The following is a 20,260-nucleotide window of genomic DNA, read 5'->3' as shown; positions in this document are numbered from 1 at the left end:
CATGAGGAGGCAGGTTTGATCCCTGGCCTCGCTCAGTGGGTTAAGGATCTGTGGAGTATGTTGCAGGACGAAGCTCATGTTCTGCGGCTGTGGTGGAGGCCAGCAGCTATAACTCCAATGTGACCCCTAGACTGGGAACTTCCATATGCCACACCTGCGGCCCTAAAAAAAAAATATATATATATATATATATATATAATACATAAAAATATATATATATACAATAAATAAACTTATATTTAGAATGGATAAGCAATGAGCTCCTACTGTATAGCACAGGGAACTATATCCAATCTCTTGGGATAGACCATGATGGAAGATAATATAAAAAGAGGAGTGTGTGTGTGTGTGTATAATATACACAAACACATATATGATGAGGTCACTGCTGTACAACAGAAATTGGAACATTATAAATCAATTATACTTTAATAAAAAAAGGAAATGGGGAAAAAATTGCATTTTATAGATGATTAACAAGAACCTACTGCACAGGACAGGAAACTCTACTCAATACTTTGTAATAACCCCTATGAGAAAAAAGAATGGATGTATTTATACGTATGACTGACTCGTCTTGCTGTACACCTGAAACTTACAAGACACTGGAAGTCAACTATACTCCAATACAATTCCTAAAAATTTAAAAAGTTACATTTTAATACTAAACAGGGTTTGGGGGGTTGTGTTTTTTTTTTAACCATGTAACTGTCATATTTTGGGGGTATGTAAGGTATGAACGGGGCAAGGAGGTGTGATTCTGGGTGATGTTTACCTGCCATGTCTGTGCAACTTTGTTTTCAGAAACACAAATTTTTATAGGCTAATAGCCTCGGGGGCCCTTCACCTTGGAGATTTGCTTTTTGATGTGCAGGGGAGCTATGCACATAAGTGAGTATGGACAAGCCGTCTGTTGGTATAATTACATGGTGTGGCAGTAAGCGGCTGAGTGAGAGCTGAGAGGAGGAGGGGAGGGCGCCCCAAGGCCCCCTCTCTCTGTGCTGTTAGCAGAGGAGGCCGGAGCCTCAGAACAGGACCAAGAACAGTGCCTCTTGCCTTCCTCCCAGTTTCATGTGCTGAGTGATGAAGGTAAGGAATTCTCGAAGGATGCACTCAGCTTCTGCAGCCCCAGAGACAGAGCCCAGGAAGGGAGAAAAGCCTAGAACAGGGTTAGCAATGCAAGCCCTGCATTTTGTAAAAGGGGAGAAGGAAGTCAGGAGAGAAATTTCCCAAGTTATCCAGGCAGTCAGAACAAGTTGTAGAAACCATCACACCTTCAGTCCCAAGAGCATTGCGTGCCTGCTGCAGGGGTAAATTCTGAAGACAATTCACTAGCAGGCGAGTGCTCTGGCTGGTGGAGTCCGGTTGCACAGGTGGTCGTGGGCAAGGCAGGAGATAATCTGTGAGTCACAGGCCAAACTGGGACTGCATCTACTGTCCCTATTTCCCCCAATTTCCAGAAGACAGAACAAATTAGGATTTGGCCAGTGGAATGAGATACGTGAAATAAATTGCATGTGTAAAACTGTGATCAGTTTGAAAAGGAACTGTCTTGAGGAGGAACCCTTTCTGGAGCCCAATATTTGCAGTTAACTTCCTCTTGCAAGCTGTCCTCCCCTCTCCGGTTTCGAGTGACCAGAGACCCGGAGAATGGAGCACGGAGAAGAGAGCCGTGTGCAGAGGTCACTGACCCCGGATCAAGCATCACTTGTACACTGGGCTCCCTGCATGCTTTGTCATTGCTGATTCTATTTAGAATCCTCATAGTCAAGGTGATTCTTATAAAGAAATCCATCCTTTCTGGGAAAGACATTCCACTGGTTAAACTCTGCAGAAAAAACTTGAAGACCCTGGCATTGCAGGCTGTGAGACTCTGCCCAGCCCATTTCTACAAGGCTGTCCTAGCCCATCTCTACCGCTTTCTTCTATGTTCCAAAAGCACCAAAACTGCTAGGGGTTCCCATATGTGTATAGCATGCTGTTTTCCTGCCCCCAGGGCCTTTGCACATGCTAAGTTATCTGTTCAAAACTCCCTTTCCCTGTTGGTGCACTTGCCTATCCACTCCTCCTCCTCCATAACTTGGCTCACACAGAACCTTTAAGCCGGCCTTCTCCTGTACCTCTGGGGTGAGCTTTTACCCGCTTCTGGGCTCTTGGAAACTGAGGTTGAGGGTGACGGCATAACCACCCAAAGGCATGCAGCTAGAAGAACTTGCACCAGATGCCTCCATGCTTGGAGAAGCGTTACTTTGGGTGAATACGGAAAGGACTTCTTTTTCTGGGACCAAGTGGACTCCTCTCAGCCCAGAGGATACAGCCCAGTTTTGCCTCCCTGGAAGGGCGGCCTCAGGATATCTTCCCTCTAGCTCAGAGGGCTGAAGCCAGATTTTTTTTTTAGGGCTACACCGGGGCATATGAAAGTTCCCAGGCTAGAGGTTGAATCAGAGCTGCAGCTGCCAGCCTCCACCACAGCCACAGCAACGCCAGATCTGAGCCTGCAACCTACACCACAGCTCACAGCAACGTTGGATCCTTAACCTATGAGTGGAGGCCAGAGATCAAACCCATGTCCTCATGGATCCTAGTCGGGTTCACTACTGCTGGGCCACAATGGGAACTCCTGAAACCATATTTTTAAGGGGAGGCCCTAGAGAGTTTCTGCTCAACAGATGCAGATAAAAGCGCTATAATTGCCATCAGATGACCCAGATTCCTACTTGGAGTCAAATGCCACTGCAAATGTACAAGCTCAAGGAGCTGATAGTGTAAACTTTAATAACCCAGGAAGGGGATTTTTCATCTCCCTGTGAGCAAGGTCACTCACCTCGGGATGAAATGCACCGCTGGGGAGGGTTTGCAACTCTGCTCACAACTCCAAAGGTTCCCGTAAGATAAGCCCACGCCTTGTGTAAAGTAATGACAGGAAGCCCCGCCAGGCCCTTGAGATAAGCTCTCCAAGCCCCTGGCCCGGGACTGAAAATTGTTTGGCAAAGGGGTGGTGTCCACTGCTTCAACAGTGACTTTGGACCAGAGAGTCATAACAGACATACGTGCCTCGGGCCGGTTACAAGGCTCTATCCCATGTTAGGGCCTGGCTGAGATTGCTTTAAAAGGGCAATCAATGCTATGAATTCCCACTTGGTGTGAGTGACAGGTGACAACCCTGGATACGGAACAGAGGGATGAGGGCACCCCACGTTGACTTGGCTTCCCTTGAGTTCTGGCTTGGGAGAGTCGTGCAGCCCCGTTCAGCTCTGTAACTGGGCTTCTTTCTACCAAGTTGCAGTTCCCGACTTTCCTATCCCACAGGACAAGCGACTCCCTACTACTCCCAACACCAGGCCACACATCTCAGAAAACCACTGGGCGTGCATTTACCGGGACCTCCTGTGAAATCCTGTTTCATGCCTTTCACACTCTGCAGAAAAGCCTTGAAGACCCTGGCATTGCAGATTGTGAGACTCCACCCAGCCCATTTCTGCAAGGCTGTCTTAGCTGATCTCTGTGCTTTGTTCTATGTTCTAAGAGCATCAAACTGCTAGGGGTTCCCTTATGTATACAGCATACTGTTTCCTGCCCCCAGGGCCTTTGCACATGCTGAGCTGTCTGTTCAAAACTCCCTTTCCCCACTGATGCACTCGCCTATCCACTCCTCCTCCTCCATTACTTGGCTCACACAGAACCTTTAAGCCGACCTTCCCCTGAACATCCAGGGTGAGCTTGGACCCCACTTCTGGGCTCTTGCTGCTCCCCCGCCACCATGACCTCCATCTCTCAGTGCTTCTCCATGGAACTGAACCGTAGATCAGTCTTCACCACCAGCCAACTCACTGAGTGCAGAGGCCTTGTCTTTACCATCCCTACAGCTTGCAAGGTAGGTACATGGCCACAGGATGCCTTCAGTATATGCTTCCTCAAGTAAATAATGTGAAGACATGAACTGACACTACAGACCAGATCCAGGGTGGCTCCTTTTAGAAATCTCTTCGTTCGTTTGTTCAGAAAGTGTTTTGCATGCCTGAAGGAGTCAGACACAGACACAGCCCCAACACCGTGGTGAGCAAAGCAAGCCCCATCCCTGCCCTCAGAGCGTTTATATGCAGGTAACTCAAACAGCTGATGGCACAACTACCTCTTTCACTGGAACCGTGATTAGTGCCACCAAAGAGCAGGGCCAGGATGAGGGTGAAGCCACTGGCACCATCACCTGGGCTGCAAAATGTAAGGAGTTGCCAAAAAAAAAAGATAGCTACTTTTTTTTTAAAGTTTGAAGTGAAGTATATTTGATTTACAATGTTGTGATCATTTCTGTTGCACAACAAAGTGACTCATTTATATGTGTACACACATCCATTCTCTTTCAGATTCTTTTCCCACGTAGATGATCACAGAGTACTGGGTAGAGGTCTCTGTGCAGCAGGTCCCTGTGGGCCAATCATTCCAGACACCCCAGTGAGCGTATGCCAATCCCAAACCCCAGGTCCTCTCCTTCCTGCCCCCACCTGTCCCCTTTGGTAATCAGAAGTTTTTCAAAGGTTACGAGTGTATTTCTGTTCTGCAAATAAATTCATTTGTATCCTTTTTTTTAGATTCCGCATATAGGTGATATCATAGGATGCTTGTCTTTCACTGTCTATCTTCACTTAGTATGATAATGTCTAAGCCCATCCATATTGCTGCCAATGGCATGATTTCATTCCTTTTTAGGACTGAGTAATATTCCATTGTCTACATGTACCACATCTTCTTTTGTTCATCCCTCTGTCAATGGATATTTAAGTTGCTTCCATTCAAAAAGATACAAGCACCCCAATGTTCATTGCAGCACTATTTGTAACAGCCAAGACATGAAAGATAGCTACTTAAATGCAATACTTAGAAAAGGGAACCCTCCTGCACTGTTGGTGGGAATGTAAGCTGGTACAACCACTGTGGAGATCAATATGGAGGTACCTTAGAAATCGATACATAGAACTACCATATGACCCAGCCATCCCACTCTTGGGCATATATCCAGACAAAACGTTCCTTAAAAAAGACGCATGCACCCGCATGTTCATTGCAGCTCTATTCACAACAGCCAAGACATGGAAACAACCCAAATGTCTGTCGAAAGATGACTGGATTAGGAAGATGTGGTATATATACATGATGGAATACTACTCAGCCATTAAAAAGAATGAAATAATGCCATTTGCAGCAACATGGATGGAACTAAAGACTCTCATACTGAGTGAACTAAGTCAGAAAGAGAAAGACAAATACCATATGATATCACTTATAACTGGAATCTAACATACAGGACAAATGAACCTTTCCACAGAAAAGAAAATCATGGACTTGGAGAATAGATTCGTGGTTGCCAAGGGGAAGGGGGAGGGAGTGGGGTGGCTGGGGAGCTTGGGATTAATAGGTACAAACTATTGCCTTTGGAATGGATTAGCAATGAGATCCTGCTGTACAGCACTGGGAACTATGTCTAGTCACTTATGATGGAGCATGATAATGTGTGAAAATAGAATGTGTACATGTATGTGTAACTGGGTCACCATGCTGTACAGTAGGAAAAAAATTGTATTGGGGAAAAAAAAATGTCCAAAAACAGATGAATGGATAAAGAAGATGTGGTGTATATATACACAATGGAATACTACTCAGCAATAAATAAGAACAAAATAATGCATTTGAAGCAACATGGATGGAACTAGACACTCATACTGAGTAAATTAATTCAGAAGGAGAAAGACAAATACTATGTGATAGCACTTACATCTGGAATCTAATATATGGCACAAATGAACCTATCTACAGAAAAGAAACAAACTCATGGGCACGGAGAGCAGACTTGTGGTTGCCAAGAGGGATGGGGAGGGACTGGGAGGGCCTGGGAGTTTGGGGTTAGTAGATGCAAACTCTTGTATTTGGAGTGGATAAGCAATGAGATCCTGCTGTATAGCCCAAGGAACTATGTCTGATCACTTGTGATGGAACACGATGGAGGATAATGTGAAAATAAGAATGTGTGTGTGTGTGTGTGTGTGTGTGTGTGTGTGTGTGTGTGTAACTGGATCAATTTGCTGTACAGCAGACATTGACAGAACATTGTTAATCAACTATAATAAAAAAATTTTAAATGCAGTATTTTTAATCAAAATTGATACTAAAACACACATGTTGAAAAAAATCCAAAATGTAAATATAAACCAGTATCATACTGAGCAATATTAGAACATAAGACAAAAGCAAAACGTATACCCCTGTACACATATTTTTGTGTATTTTTATTTATTTTTTTGGCCACACCTGTGGTATTCAGAAGTTCCCAGGCCAGGGATCAAACCTGTACCACAGCAGTTAACAATACCAGATCATTAAACTACTGAGCCACCAGGGAACTCCATATTTTTGCATATTTTAATCTTTTCCCCTAGAACATTAAAGTAGTTGAAAACATTGCAAATTTTTTAAGTAGCTGTATTAGAGAGTTCCCGTCATGGTGCAGCAGAAACGAATCTGACTAGAAACCATGAGGTTGCGGGTTCGATCCCTGGCCTCGCTCAGTGGGTTAAGAATCTGGCATTGTTGTGAGCTGTGGTGTAGGTCACAGACGCAGCTTGGATCCTGTGTTGCTGTGGCTCTGGTGTAGGCTGGTGGCTACAGTTCCAATTAGATACCTAGCCTGGGAACTTCCATATGCCACATGTGCAGCCCTAAAAAGACAGAAAGACAAAATAAATAAATAGATAAAATAGCTGTATTAAAAGTCACAGCATTATTTTATGTTTAAATATTTTATGTATTCCAAAACAGAATTTATTGTCATTTCACTTCAGCTCATGTTAATTAAAAAATTATTAAGATTGCCACTTGGTCATGAAAAGCCATCAAACATGGCAATCCTTCCCCATGAAAGCAAGATAAGCAAAGAAATCAGACTCTGAAAATATTATGGAGTTTTGCTTTCAATAAAGCCAGGAACACACATTTTCCCTCTGGCCTAGGCATCAACTGGGCTCAGCATGGAATATGTCTATGTTTAAAATTTGTTATTTTGTTCACCGTGGACTTTTTTGCATTAATTGTGATATTTTAAACTTTTGCTAATGCAATATTATTTATCTCAGTTACTAAGGGGTTTGGACTAAGGGGCCCTCGCTTACATTTTGCACACAAAATGGGTGCCTCATTTATCTTCTCCAAATCTCAGCTCTGCCAGGGAAGATTAGAGGAGCCAGCCCTAGGCTAGGGGTTAAGGGAGGCTGCTCTGAAGATGTGACCTTGAGCCCGAAACCTGAGGGGCAATGAGGCCATGAGGTCTGGAGTGGGTCCTGCCATCAGTGAAGCCCTGATCTGGGAAGAATCTTATTAAAGCATAACAATAATGATGGCAAATATAGATAAGCCTAATAGGTAGAGGCACTGTGTTTGGTGAAATAGACGCTCGTTGTATTCTCAGCATAAGCCCTTTGATGCAGGTATTATTATCCTTATTTTAAAGATTAAAAACTAGAACACAAGAGTTCCATTGTGGCTCAGCAGTAATGAATCTGACCAGTATCCATAAGGATGCAGTTTTGATCCCTGGCCTCGCTCAGTGGGTTAAGGATCCCACGTTTGCTGTGAGCTGCGGTGTAGGTCACAGACGTGGTTCGGATCCCAAGTTGCTGTGGCTATGGCATAGGCTGGCAGCTACAGCTCCAATTCAACCCATAGCCTGGGAACTTCCATATGCTGCAAATGCAGCCCCCCAAAAGCAAAGCAAAACAGAACAAAACCACTAGAACACAGATTAAGCCACTTGTTCAAAGTCACACAACCATGAAGTAACAGAACTAGAATGTGAACCCAGGCAACATTTTGCCCATCCCATTCTGGAAACCCTTCTGTTTTCTCACTCAGAAAGAAGTCACTTTGACTGGAGTGGAAAGAGCCACCAGGAGACTAACATGAGGGCAGAGTGGGGTGGGGAGGCACGGGTTTGAGCCTTGTGAAGATCTGGGTAGGAATCAAAGCCTTCGGGGCGGGGGGCTAAATAGTGCCACATGAAAGCCCTGCTTCTTTTGCCTCTTCGCTCCCAGTCCCATCTTTACAGGTGTCTTGTGCCTTCATCTTTGAAATCTGGAAACCATTCTGCTCAGATGCCCCCTGGAAGGAAGTACAGGAGGGGCATTTTATTTCAACCACAGTAGAATAATTCAAATAAGCGATTCCACACACTGGTAATGTAAAGACCTGCCCACAGAGCCTTGGGGAAAGGGGTCTGCCTCAAACAGGAGCCTCAGCATCTTGAGTCACTGACAGCATGAGATTCGGCTGCACACGAAGGGCAAGGATTCTGGCATCGGACTGTGTTTTTGGTCTGGATTTTGTGACCTTGGGTGAATTTACTAAAAAACTCTAAACCTCAGTTTTCTTGCCTCTAAAACGAGGTATCTCTACAGGGACTGATTTAACTGGTCAAAACCCACTTTCCTCTCCTCCTGGCACACAGCTAGACCCTATTACACAGCTTCCCTTGCAATCAGGTGTGGCCGTGACTAAGTATTGGCCAATAGCATGTAGGAAGAAGCAGTAGGTACCACTTCCAGGCCTGACTCATACACCCTCCTTTGCCAACCTCCGCTGTCTCCCCTTCCCAGTCGGCTAGCAGGATGCTGAGCCCCAGGGTGACTTTGGAAGATCAGTGTTGAGCACCCAGCCTCCTTTGGCTGGAATCCTTATTACCTGCCTGCAGCAGAGAGCTCCTGTCTTGGGTCAAGTTCCCTTGAAGCCTGAGACAGGGATTTGGAGAGAAGGTGATTCCCTGCAGAAGAGATCTCAGAGCACAGGGAAAAGCAGGCTAGAGCAGAGAGAGGACATAAGCCAGAATGAGGTCTCAGCAGGGAACTGGCCTGGGCCTGCGGGCACAGGAGGTTCTGAAGCACGAATCCCATCGCAGAGCTGGCCCTGTCGTGGGGGATGAGGGCGGTGTGACCTTTGCACCTGTCATCACCTGACAACTGCCACCAGTACCCAAGGAGATGGGGGGGTATAAACTCCCAGGCAAGGAAGCCTCAGTTCCCCTCCCCCACCATTCACAAAATTCAGTTTTCTGGAAAAGGGGGCAGCTGAAGGCCATCCTCACCCCACGCAGCAGCTGGGGACCAGCAGCAAGTGAGGTGCCAGAAGCATCCACTGCCCAGCCCTCCTTACCTCCCCATCCCCGTCTCCCATTAGGAATTCTTCTGGACTTCATGTGAGCAACTAATTAACTTTTTTCTTTGCTAAGCCACTGAAATTCCTGGGTCTGTATGCATCACAATAATGAACATAAGAAAACCTCGCTCTTGAGGAGTTCTCGTCATGGCGCAGTGGAAGAGAATCTGACTAGGAACCATGAGGTTGCCAGTTCGATCCCTGGCCTCGCTCAGGGGGTTAAGGATCCGGCATTGCCATGAGCTGTGGTGTAGGCTGCAGACGCGGCTCGGATCTGGCATTGCTGTGGCTTTGGTGTAGGCGGCAACTGTAGCTCCGATTCAACCCCCATGGCCTACAAACCTCCATATGCCATGGGTGCGGCCCTAAAAAGACAAAAAAAAACCCTACTTCTTGGAGTTGTGTGCTGACTGAACGAGATGCTCTTTGATGGTGGTAATGTTAACGCAGATACATGCATATGTCCCATTTCATCAAGTATACACATTAAAGAGGTGCAGCTCTTTTTTGGCTATTATACTGCCAATAAAGCTACAAAAAAAATCTTTTGAAGAGTAAAGGATCAGAATAGAATTACAATTCATTAAAACTCATTAAATTTTTTTAAACCACCCATGGAAAGAGGTACCACATGCCTGGGAAAATAGACCCCCCCCCAAAAAACCAAGATGGTAACATGGTCTAATAAAAGTATTGCTTTTCAAGAAAAAGGAAATAAGTTATTTGAGCACTTCCCTCTCCCAAAAAAAGAAATGCCGCACTCAGATTGTTTAGCACACAGTATGTGCTTGAGGACTGGTAGCCTTTAATTGCAATTATTACTGATGGTAGGTGATAGAGGTGCAGAAATATCCGCTCTGCTCTGCTCTGCTCTGCAGGGCCTCTTGCAGAGAGGCAGAAGATAGATGGAGATAGAGATGATGACAGAAGTACCAGAAGGGCTGTGTCTGCAACAGGTGCTAGGGAGCTCACACCTGAACCTACCTGGGGATGGAGGAAAATGCTTCAAGGTGGAAGTGAAGTTCAAGTTGACTTCTCAAGGCTGAGCAGGTGCTCTCAGGCAGACGAAGGGGAGAAATGCAGAAAAGCTGTGCATTTACAATAAGGTTGGGCACCGTATCTACAGTAAGGTTCCTTCCAGGTTCTAGAGGCTCCTGTATGTATTTATGCGAGTATTCAAGTTACCTGTTGCATCGCTGACCTCCTGAGTTGAAGGCCCACCTGCCACTTGGCTGTATGGCCCGGGACAGATAATGAAGCTCTCCCACCTGGGGGGTCTGCCGTTCTCATGGAGGAATGATGACAGTTACCTCCTAGGCTTGGGGTGAGAGTCTGACTTCAGGACTGCGCAGCCCAATACCTGATCATAGTTGATGCTGGATTCGGGTTAGCCCTTCCTCCTTCCCTGCATCCCCTCTCCATCCTCCCCCAGGACCATCTTCCCAGAGTACCAGCCTCAGGACCCTCTTAGCAGGGACCAAAAGCTCCCAACCCCCAGCCTCCTTAAACCATAGCCATTTCACCCCAACCAGAGCCTGAGCTACTTGCTGTGGGCCAGGCACTCCCCATCAGTACCCCTACTGTTCCCCCACCATCCTCTTTTCCTCTTCTGCTCCCCGCCCCTGCCTGCCCCATCCTTTGAGGAAGTATTTATGGGTCCAGTTCTAAGTGGGTTCTAGTCCTCTGAGGGTCTGCCTTATCTTTAGCAGTCCTCCAGCCTCCCGCAGGCCTCTCCCGAGGTCCTGGGCTGGTCTTTTCAACAGAAACAGGGACCTGCCTGGATACAAATAAAATTTGCCCTCTGGGTCCCTTTTACCTAAATATCTGTAGCTCCCAGCCAGCAAGTCCAACAGCCCAGCCCTCTCTCCGCAAACTTGTTTCTCCTTCCGTACTCCACAAGCCCTTTCTTTCCCTATTTTTGGTTCACTGCCAGGAACAATCACTTCCCTTTCCCTATAAACCAGCAGGGACAAGTGCCCCTTTCCAAATACAGAGATGCTGGGGCGGGAGGGGCTGCCAAACTATATTAGGCAATTCAGCTCAGCCACTCTCCTGCAGGACAAGGAAGACACACACACACACAGATGTTACGCATATGCACACACAAGAGAGAGCTTATGGTTGGTGGGGGGCGAGGGGGGAGAGGGACGGATGGGGAGTTTGTGGTTGGTAGATGCCAGCTATGACATTTGGAATGGATAAGCAATGAGGTCCTTCTGTACAGCACAGGGGACTACATCCAATCACTTGGGATAGAGCATGATGGAAAATAGTACGGGGAAAAATATATATATATGCATGACTGGGTCACTACGCTGTACAGCAGAAATTGGCACAACATTGTAAATCAACTATACTTCAATAAAAATTTTAAAAAGACCTTAAAGATAAAATTTTTATGGAGTTCCCATTGTGGCTCAGCAGTAATGAACCTGACTAGTATCCAGGAGGACACAGGTTCAATCCCTGGCCCCACTCAGTGGGTTAAGGATCCAGCGTTGCTGTGAGCTGCAGTGTAGGTCACCGACAGGGTTTAGATCTGGCATTGCTGTGGCTATGGCGTAGGCAGGCAGCTACAGCTCTGACTCGACCCCTAGCCTGGGAACTGCCATATGCCACGGGTGCAACCCTAAACAAAGAGACAGGGGGAAAAAAAAGATAAAAATTTTGCTAAGAAACCCAAATTTAGGTCTTGAGCCTTATCAGTCACCCCACCCCTGGCCATGGCTAAAAGCAGGGAGCTGAGATCTGACTTTACTGAACCCCAAATATAGGAGCCAAACAGTGCTGCTCCCTATAGAACCTGTGAGGAAGCCCAGGCTTGGGAGTGCACGCCAGACTTGGGTTCAAACTCCTTGGTGAAGTCGCTCAACTTCTCTGAGCCTCACTTTCCTCATCTGCAAAATGGGAAACAAGGAGCAATGCTTAACATCTCCAAGACTTCCTTTTAGGGGCATGAAAATGCTCAGGATGGAGGTGGTGGCTGGACAACACTGTGAATGTGCTAAATGTCACCAGATTGTCTGCTTTAAAAGGGTTTATTCTTTTATGGGAATTTCCCCTCAATTTTTAAAAAAATCAGGTTTCACTCTTTCTTGGTCCAGGTTGACGTGAAATTAGTCTTAAAAACCACAGTGCCAGGCAGGAGCCTTGAGCACTGGTAGATCCTTCAGTTTCCAGCAAAAAAACCCAAGACAGTCTCTACCTTGTGGAGTTCATGGCCAGTCACGGTGCTCCTAGATTCTAGAGCTAGCTTCTCTGGGCGCACAGCTTGTGCTAAACAACTGCAATTGCTGTGCAACACTTTCAAAATCTCTGAGCACGCATTTCAGTCTTTTTTTTTTTTTTTTTTTTTTTTTTTTGTCTTTTTAGGGCTGCACACACCGTTTATGGAGTTCCCAGGCTAAGGGTTGAATCAGAGCTGCAGCTGCCAACCTACACCACAGTCACAGCAACACCAGATCGAGATCAGAGTTACATCTGCCACCTACCCCAAAGCTCACGGCAATGCCAGATCCTTAACCCACTGCATGAGGCCAGGGATCGAACCTGCAACCTCATAGATACTAGTCAGATTCGTTTCTGCTGATGGGAACTCCACCATTTCAGTCTTTAACAAGGAAGTTTATAAAAATCTAAGGCCCAGGCTGCATCCTCAAACGAAGTAAATCAGACTTTCTTGGCAGTAAAATACAGGCATTCTGCTCCAGGGCATACGTACTCAAGAATGGCACTGCCACATTTCCAAGCCCTGGAAATTCCCCAAGATCATCCATGGGGCTCAATCCCATGTGTGACATTAAAAGAAGAGGGCAGCGGACAGTCCTGGACCAGAAAGAGATATAAAGAGAAAAGCTTGGGTTTTGATGACTGTCTTGAGGTCAAATCTTGCCACTTACTAAATTGTATATTCTTGGCCTTGTCCCTTAACCCCTCTAAAGCTCTGGATTCTTATGTTTAAAATGGAGATAGTAAGAACTAGTGTGCATAAAGCAACAGATATTAACATCTGGCAGAGTTTCTGGACCACGATAGGAGCAATCAAAAGCCCTTCTTCTTGCTTATCCTTTCTAAATGGATAAGCAATGAAATCCTATTGTACAGCACAGGGAAGTACATCCAATCTCTTGGGGTAGAACATGATGGAAGGCAATATGAGGAAAATAATATATATGGCTGGGCCACTTTCCTGTACAGCAGAAATTGGCACAACATTGTAGATCGACTATACTTTAACAAATGAAAAACAAACCAAAAAAAAAAGTCCTTCTCTTTCCCTTCCTCTTGGAATTTGCAAAAAGTTTAAATCTAGTTGCAGACACCAAAACTGTACCTTCTATAAATGGCTCCTTGGTTCTGGAAAAGGGTTAATTATTTAGCTTAGATTCTTGAACACATGTTCACTAGATTAGGGGCAATTCTGGAAATCTACTCCTGAGTGATTAAAATAGGGTAGGGACAGAGTGGGTTGATTTGGCTACGGCTTCTAGCCGCTTGGTGGTAATTTGACAAGGTTAACACAAGCTGCAGCACAGAGATCTGGCCCCGTGCCAGGCTATACAAGCCACTGGGGTTCTGAGTATTGAGCTCCTTGGCAGAATCCTGGTCTTCCTGCCAAGACAGAGAAACGGGTTCTAAGTGGCTCGCTCTTTCCGAGGGAGCCCCGGGGTCCCCGATCTTGACCATCCAATGTCTTCTGTTGTCCCTGTGAACTTGAAGCAGGACAACTCCTCTGGGAAACCAGAAGCCAGAACCCACTAGCCTGGGAAGGGAAGAAATGAGACTTTCCAAATAGTTCCAGGGCTGACTCTGCATTTTGCCTTTCCCATGAGCACCCTGTGGAACCCCGCTGCCAAAAAAAAAAAAAACAAACAAACAAACAAACAAACAAATAAACAAAAAAAACCCTCAAACCAAAAGCCCTTTCCTTTGCACTTTCCACCTGTCCATCCTTCTCATAGCAGTTTTCAAATAATCCTATTCCCGTCCTCTTACGAGGTTGTAAAGGCAGAGGAGTCTTTACTGCCTTTTCCCCGTCTCTTTTCCTTGGTGCCCAGTCAGATGTTCATCCATTCGTTTATTCAGTAAGTATTTATAGGGCACCTGCTATGTGCCAGGCACAGCCCTTTACCCCCTATGCATGCTTAGACACTAACACACAGAAGATGACCCACCAGGTAATTGTCGAAATGAGTTACACTTATTTAGAACACAGCCACACTAATGAAGTGGTGGACAGATAATATGTTAGCAAAATTCCTATGGGCCGTGATGGTCTCATGTGTCCTGAGCAAAATGTGTGATCCCATAGGGACACTCGCCTCAGCACGTTACATCTTCATCTTGAAAAGAATTGTAAAACTCACCTGGTCCACTGGATTCCAAATCTGGATGCCCCAGTGATTCCTTTTTTTTTTTTTTTAAGGGCCACACCTGCGGCCTACAGAAGTTCCCAGGCTAGGGGTTGAATCAGAGCAACATCTGGGACCTACGCTGCAGCTTTGTCGACACCGGATCCCTAACCCACCGAGTGAGGCCGTAGACCGAACCCACATCCTCACAGACACCCTGTCAGGTTCTTAACCTGCTGAACCACAATGGGAACTCCCCCCAGTGATTCTGATGTACCTCCAGGGTTGAAAAACACTCATCTAGTCCAACCTCTCAGCCAAAAACCATGTCTCTGATGTGGCTCCCTATGGCCTTTTTTATAAAACACCCAACTGCCTCGCTCTGGTCTATAAGTACCCTAAGTGCCCTCCCTGACCTGGCCCCTGCCTGCCTTCATCCCCCACTGTTCTGTCCCTTCACACCCTGTGCCACCCACCCTGGCCCCTCTCCAGCCCTGCCTTTGCAACTGCAGTAACTACTGGTCCTTCTGATCACTTGAACTTGCCTCAAAACTTATCTTCTCACTGATACCTCCTCTGACCCTGTGATATAAGGTGAGATCCATGCCACACACACATGCTCACATAAATACACACATGCACACCCAACCACACACAGAGTTGTTCTCAAGCATCCCCTTCTTCCATTGCTTGTCACACCCATCACTGACGGCAACTATCTATTCGTTTACTTATTTCTTTGACTCTCTCCACCATGAGAATGGAAACTGCGTGAGAGCAAGAATCTTGCATGTCTTCTCCACCAATGCATCCACAGACCAACCCCACAGAAGATGCTGAATAAGTACTAGTTACATAAATGGATCCATCAACAAATCATTCCTTGAACTGGTGGAAGGGCATCCTTGAGCCCCTCCTTGCACACGCCTAGTGGGGAGGGAAGCATCTGTCTCCCACCCAAGGTAATCTCATTACCTGGTTGACTAGCTGGGATTGTTAGGAAAGTTTTCCCAACACCAAGCTGACACCTGCCTCCCTCTCACCTCCCACCACTGGCCCCACTTTGACTCCCTGTAGCTGGTCCTCCTGCCACATGACAATCCTTCCACTATTTGAAGACTGTTAAGTTTCCTCGAAGCATGCTATTGTCCAGGTGAATGGCTTCCGGGAGATGTCGTCAAGAAACACGGCCGTGTTTATCTTTGATGACTGTGCCTATAAAACACTTCAGCTTCCTGAATTGGTAAACAGCCTGTGTTTTTGTTTTCCACAACAGCTGCCAACACACTGCCAGAGTGGGGCCTGCACTTACATTTTCCCATCTTCTAGTTGTCCCTGGTAAGAGCCCAGCTGTCCCCTTTAGAGGACACTGGGAAATATGCCTTCCAAATATTGGAAATTTGGCTGTGCCAATTTCTTTTTTTTTTTTTTTTTTTTTTTTTTGGTCTTTTCTAGGGCCGCACCCACGGCATATGGAGGTTCCCAGGCTAGGGGTCCAGTCGGAGCTGTAGACACCGGCCTACACCACAGCCACAGCAATGCCAGATCCGAGCCACGTCTGCGACCTACAACACAGCTCAGGGCAACACCAGATCCTTAACCCACTGAGCGAGGCCAGGGATCAAACCCCCAACTTCATGGTTCTTCGTTGGATTTGTTAACCACTGAGCCACGACGGGAACTCCTGGCCAATTTCTATGAGAGGTTTTGGAGGCCTCTAAAACAAAGAGAGAGGTCCCTACAGGAGCCCCCTGCACTGTAGGTGTAATACAAGGAGCGTGAGATTTGTCTTCCTTCAAATTCTATCTTATGACTGGGTCACCATGCTGTACAGTAGAAAGTTGATAGAACACTGTAAACCAGCTAGAATGGAAAAAATAAAAATCATTCCCCCAAAATTCTGTCTTTATCATCGCCACCAGCCTTCCTCCGTCATCCTTCCCCAGGCAGAGTATACACCCCACCGCGCCCCCATCCATCTGCAATTTTTATGCAAGTCGGGAGCTGCATTTTCTTTACAGCACATGTCTCTATTTCTCTATTTAGTCTCTTGTTTACTGTCTGTTCCCTTAACTAGAATAAAAGCTCTGTGAGAACAGGGACCTCTCCTGTCTTCTGGGGCATATACCGCCAGCTCTGAAACAGTGCTTGGCTCAAGGTCAGTGCTTACTAAGCAACAGGAGAATGAATGAAAGAATGAGTAAGGGATTAGGAGACCTTAGACACATCACCTATCTTCTCTGTGCCTCGCTGTCCTCTTCTGTAGCACAGGCAGAGGGGACCATAATTCCCTCTTCCCCGGGCTGCTGTAAGGATCCACACAGTGGAAGTATGTCCCCAGCGGAAGCTCATCCAACGTTCATGGTTATTGTGCCAAACGCTTCCACAGGGCTGGCCCTACAAGCAGAAAACGCCAGTGGCTGCCCCTTGAGTGTGATTTGAAGAGTCTGATTGCCCAGAAAGCTTCTCCTCTATTGTTGTATTGTTTGAAAACCCCACCATTAGACATTCCTTTCTGTAAGGGCATCGTGTTTCCATTAAAACAGAAATTCTCACCTCGATTTGAAGATGGGAGGGTTGAGATAATGTAGGCGAAGAGAGCTTTCTTCCTCTTCATCTCTGCTTCCTTCCTTTCAGCCCCTGAGCCTTGCTAACTTTCCCAGCACTTCAGATGCAGGAGCCTGGATTAATTTCACTGCCAACTATTCTCTAAATGGAGGGGTGACCTTCATTATCAGCAATCTATCTTTCCAGCCTGGCTTAGGACTTCGGAGGCATTTTCCATCTGGCTCTCAGGCCCTCACAGCACACATTCCGTGGGGAGCGGGACCTCGCCATGCATGGGTTTCCTGTCGTGGTCCTGCCAAGAGGAAACTGGGCTCCAAAGATGAGACTCAAGGCAAGACTCTGGCCCAGACGGGTCAGGCAGGATTATCACTGTCTGGAAGCAGAGGCGGGGGATCCCCTGTGCCTTTAGCAGTGGCGGGAAGAGGTCAATGTGGGAGAAGCATTATACCAACTCCCCAGACGCCTACACTCCATCCAACTCGACCGCCTGTCCTTCCTTCCCCCACGTTCCCACCTTGGTGAGGTCCGACCAAGTGAAATTCAGTCACTTTTTTTGTTTGTTTGTTTGCTTTTTAGGGCTGCACCCATGGCATATGGTAGTTCCCAGACTAGGAGTCGAATCGGAGCTACAGCTGCCGGCCTGCGCCACAGACATAGCAACACCAGATCCAAGCTATATCTGCAACCTACACCACAGCTCAGGGCAACGCCAGACCCCCGACCCACTGAGCAAGGCCAGGGATTGAAACTGCATCCTCATGGACTCGACGGGAACTCCCTCTGGTCATTTATTTAACAAGCAGGAGTCCGGCTTCTGCTTTGAGCTGGGAGCTCATGTGATGGCCATCCTCTAAGACCTCAGAGTCAAGGAAGAGAAACAGCAAGCAGGATGCGGAGTGATGCAGCTACATCTGGGGCGTTTAGGGTCTCAGAGGAGGAAAATTGAGGAAGGTCATGCAGTGAGATCTCAGAAGGTCTGGGAATTCTTGTGACAGGAGGGGGTGACCTAGGTCTTAAAGAGAAAGTATGAGTTAACCCAGGACAAAGGAGAAGAGGGGCACCATAACCCCTGGGAATAGAACGTGCAAAATGAGAACAGGGCATCTCCAGGGAGGCAAAGGAGATGGGTTTGGCTGGAGAGAAAGGTGAGTGGGAGGTGTCAGCCAAGAAAGTCCAGGAAAAACAAATGGGGTCGGATGAGGAAAACCGAGAAGGGTATGCTGAGGGACTTGGGCTTGAGTCATAAAGACTCATCTCCCCCAGATCCTAAAAAGGGAGCCATTGGAAGGAACTTAAAAGGGATCGATGCTGTGTTTAGATAAATTCCTGAAGCTGTAGTTTGGAGGATGGGTTCTTGCAGAGGAGGTTTGATGGAAGAGTGGAGAACAGAGAAGCAGCTCTGGTAAAAGCCACATTAAGTGATGCTGACACCTGGAATAAGGCAGTGGCAGCTAAGGGAAAGGGAAGGACCTTCGTTAACAGCAGATTTGGATCCTTATCTTGGCATGGTCCTGGGCAAGGCAACCAGCTTTCAACTCAGTCACTCTATCTGGGAAAAGAAGATAATAATAACCAGCTTGCCAGGTTGTGAGGACATGTGCCACAAATGTCAAATGTCCGGTACAGAGTTGGGCACACGAGAGGTCCTCAACACACAATAGCTTCTATGTTTATCCCTTAATGTGGAGGAATAGATGAGGATGCTGCTTCTGCTAATCATCTCATTGGCAACATCAAGTTCAGCGGTTATGGGCTGCCCAATGTTGCGTAAGATTCAGAACATCGAATCTCCTTCTCGTCAAGGGTGGGCAATTTATACATAATGGCATTGACTTAATAAGGAGAAAAACAATAAGAACTTGAACAACCATCAGCCCACAGGTATTCAATGGATGCCTTCTGCCTGTCTAGCCCTGCACCAGAAACCCCGGAGATACAAAGAGGAATACAACAAAATGTTGGATGCCGCTCTTGACCTCAACAAGTTTCCCTTCTGGTTGGGGACATAAATTAGAAACCTAAGAAGTCATTGAAGAACAATACCTCTTTTCATTCTTATCTTAGACTCTTTTATAGCTTTTGTCCCCAGTAACCTTGCCCTCCTTCCTGAAACTCACTTCACCCTTAATTTTCAGGGCACCACTCTCTACACTAATGCATTTTTTTCCATTCTCTTTTTCCTGGTTCTTCTTCCATGAGTCTTTAACTGTTGGTGTTCCCCAGGGTTCCTTTATTTATTTATTTATTTTGTCGTTTTAGGGCCACACCCACAGCATATGGAGGTTCCCAGGCTTGGGGTTGAATCAGAGCTGTAGCTGCTGGCCTACATCACAGCCACAGCCACACCAGATCCAAGCCTCATCTGCCACCTACACCACAGCTCACGGCAACACTGGATCCTTAACTCACTAAGCAGGGCCAGGGATTGAACCTGCATCCTCAGGGATGCTAATCAGATTCATTTCCATGGAGCCACATCGGGAACTCCTCCCCAGGATTCTTCAGTCCTCTTCTCTTCTCACTGTACACAGCTCCCTAACTACAACTCCATATCCACGGGCATTTGCCTGGACCTCCATACTGAGGTTAGACTGGAACTGCTACCTCCCAGGCAACTATGCTTGGGTGCCCTACCCACAACGCAGTCATAACATCTCCAAGGCTGAACCCATCGTTTTTCCCTCTAAACTCTTCTTCCTTCAGGCCATACCCAGGTTCGTGACTTCGCTGTCCATTTAGCTGCCCAAGTTCTCCTAACCAACTGGTAGATAGCACACTGGTTAAAACACAAGTGCTAGAACAGATTTAGATCTAGTTTAGATCCCAGCTCTCCTAATTTGCTCTGTGACCTGCAAGTTAGTCAATATCTATGTGCTCAATTTTCTTACCTATAAAATGACTAATTAGGGACCTAACTTTTAGAGTTGTTGGGAGGGTGAAGTGAGTTTATATCTATGTAAATTGCATCAAACAATGTCTGGCACACAGTGAGTGATATGTAAGTTTTGCAACTATTATTTATTATCTTAGATTCCTCCTACTCCCTCAAGGCTCTGCCAATGACTGGCTCTCAACACTAGCAAATTCATGCTGTTTATTTATTTTTGCCTTTTTAGGGCCGCACCCATGGCATATGGACCTTCCCA

The 20,260-nt window shown here is 46.5% G+C and overlaps 1 protein-coding gene across 4 annotated transcripts in view; it reads right to left on the bottom strand.

Annotated features, from left to right (window-relative positions):
• Positions 1-20,260, bottom strand: part of LOC110260224 (uncharacterized) — a 173,714-nt gene that overhangs the window by 72,449 nt on the left and 81,005 nt on the right. The window contains exons 1-2 of one of the 4 annotated variants that reach the window (XR_014843359.1): positions 11,012-11,186; positions 10,180-10,349 (exon numbers count right to left, since the gene is read on the bottom strand). The exons of 2 other annotated variants lie outside the window; for them this stretch is intronic. The gene's annotated coding sequence lies outside the window, so the exon portion shown is untranslated. Of the gene's footprint in view, positions 1-10,179; positions 10,350-11,011; positions 11,187-17,102; positions 17,208-20,260 lie in introns of those variants that run through there. One more of the 4 variants, XR_014843357.1, reaches the window with a different exon arrangement.

The sequence above is a fragment of the Sus scrofa genome, chromosome 4, assembly GCF_054392235.1.
Source record: "Sus scrofa isolate SSC_HxYL_T2T_F1_AM1 chromosome 4, Sscrofa_HxYL_maternal_Yorkshire_Landrace_v2.0, whole genome shotgun sequence".
NCBI classification, from domain to species: domain Eukaryota; kingdom Metazoa; phylum Chordata; class Mammalia; order Artiodactyla; family Suidae; genus Sus; species Sus scrofa.
Note: the sequence above shows the minus strand (reverse complement) of the source record. Positions and strands in the feature narration are given on the sequence as shown.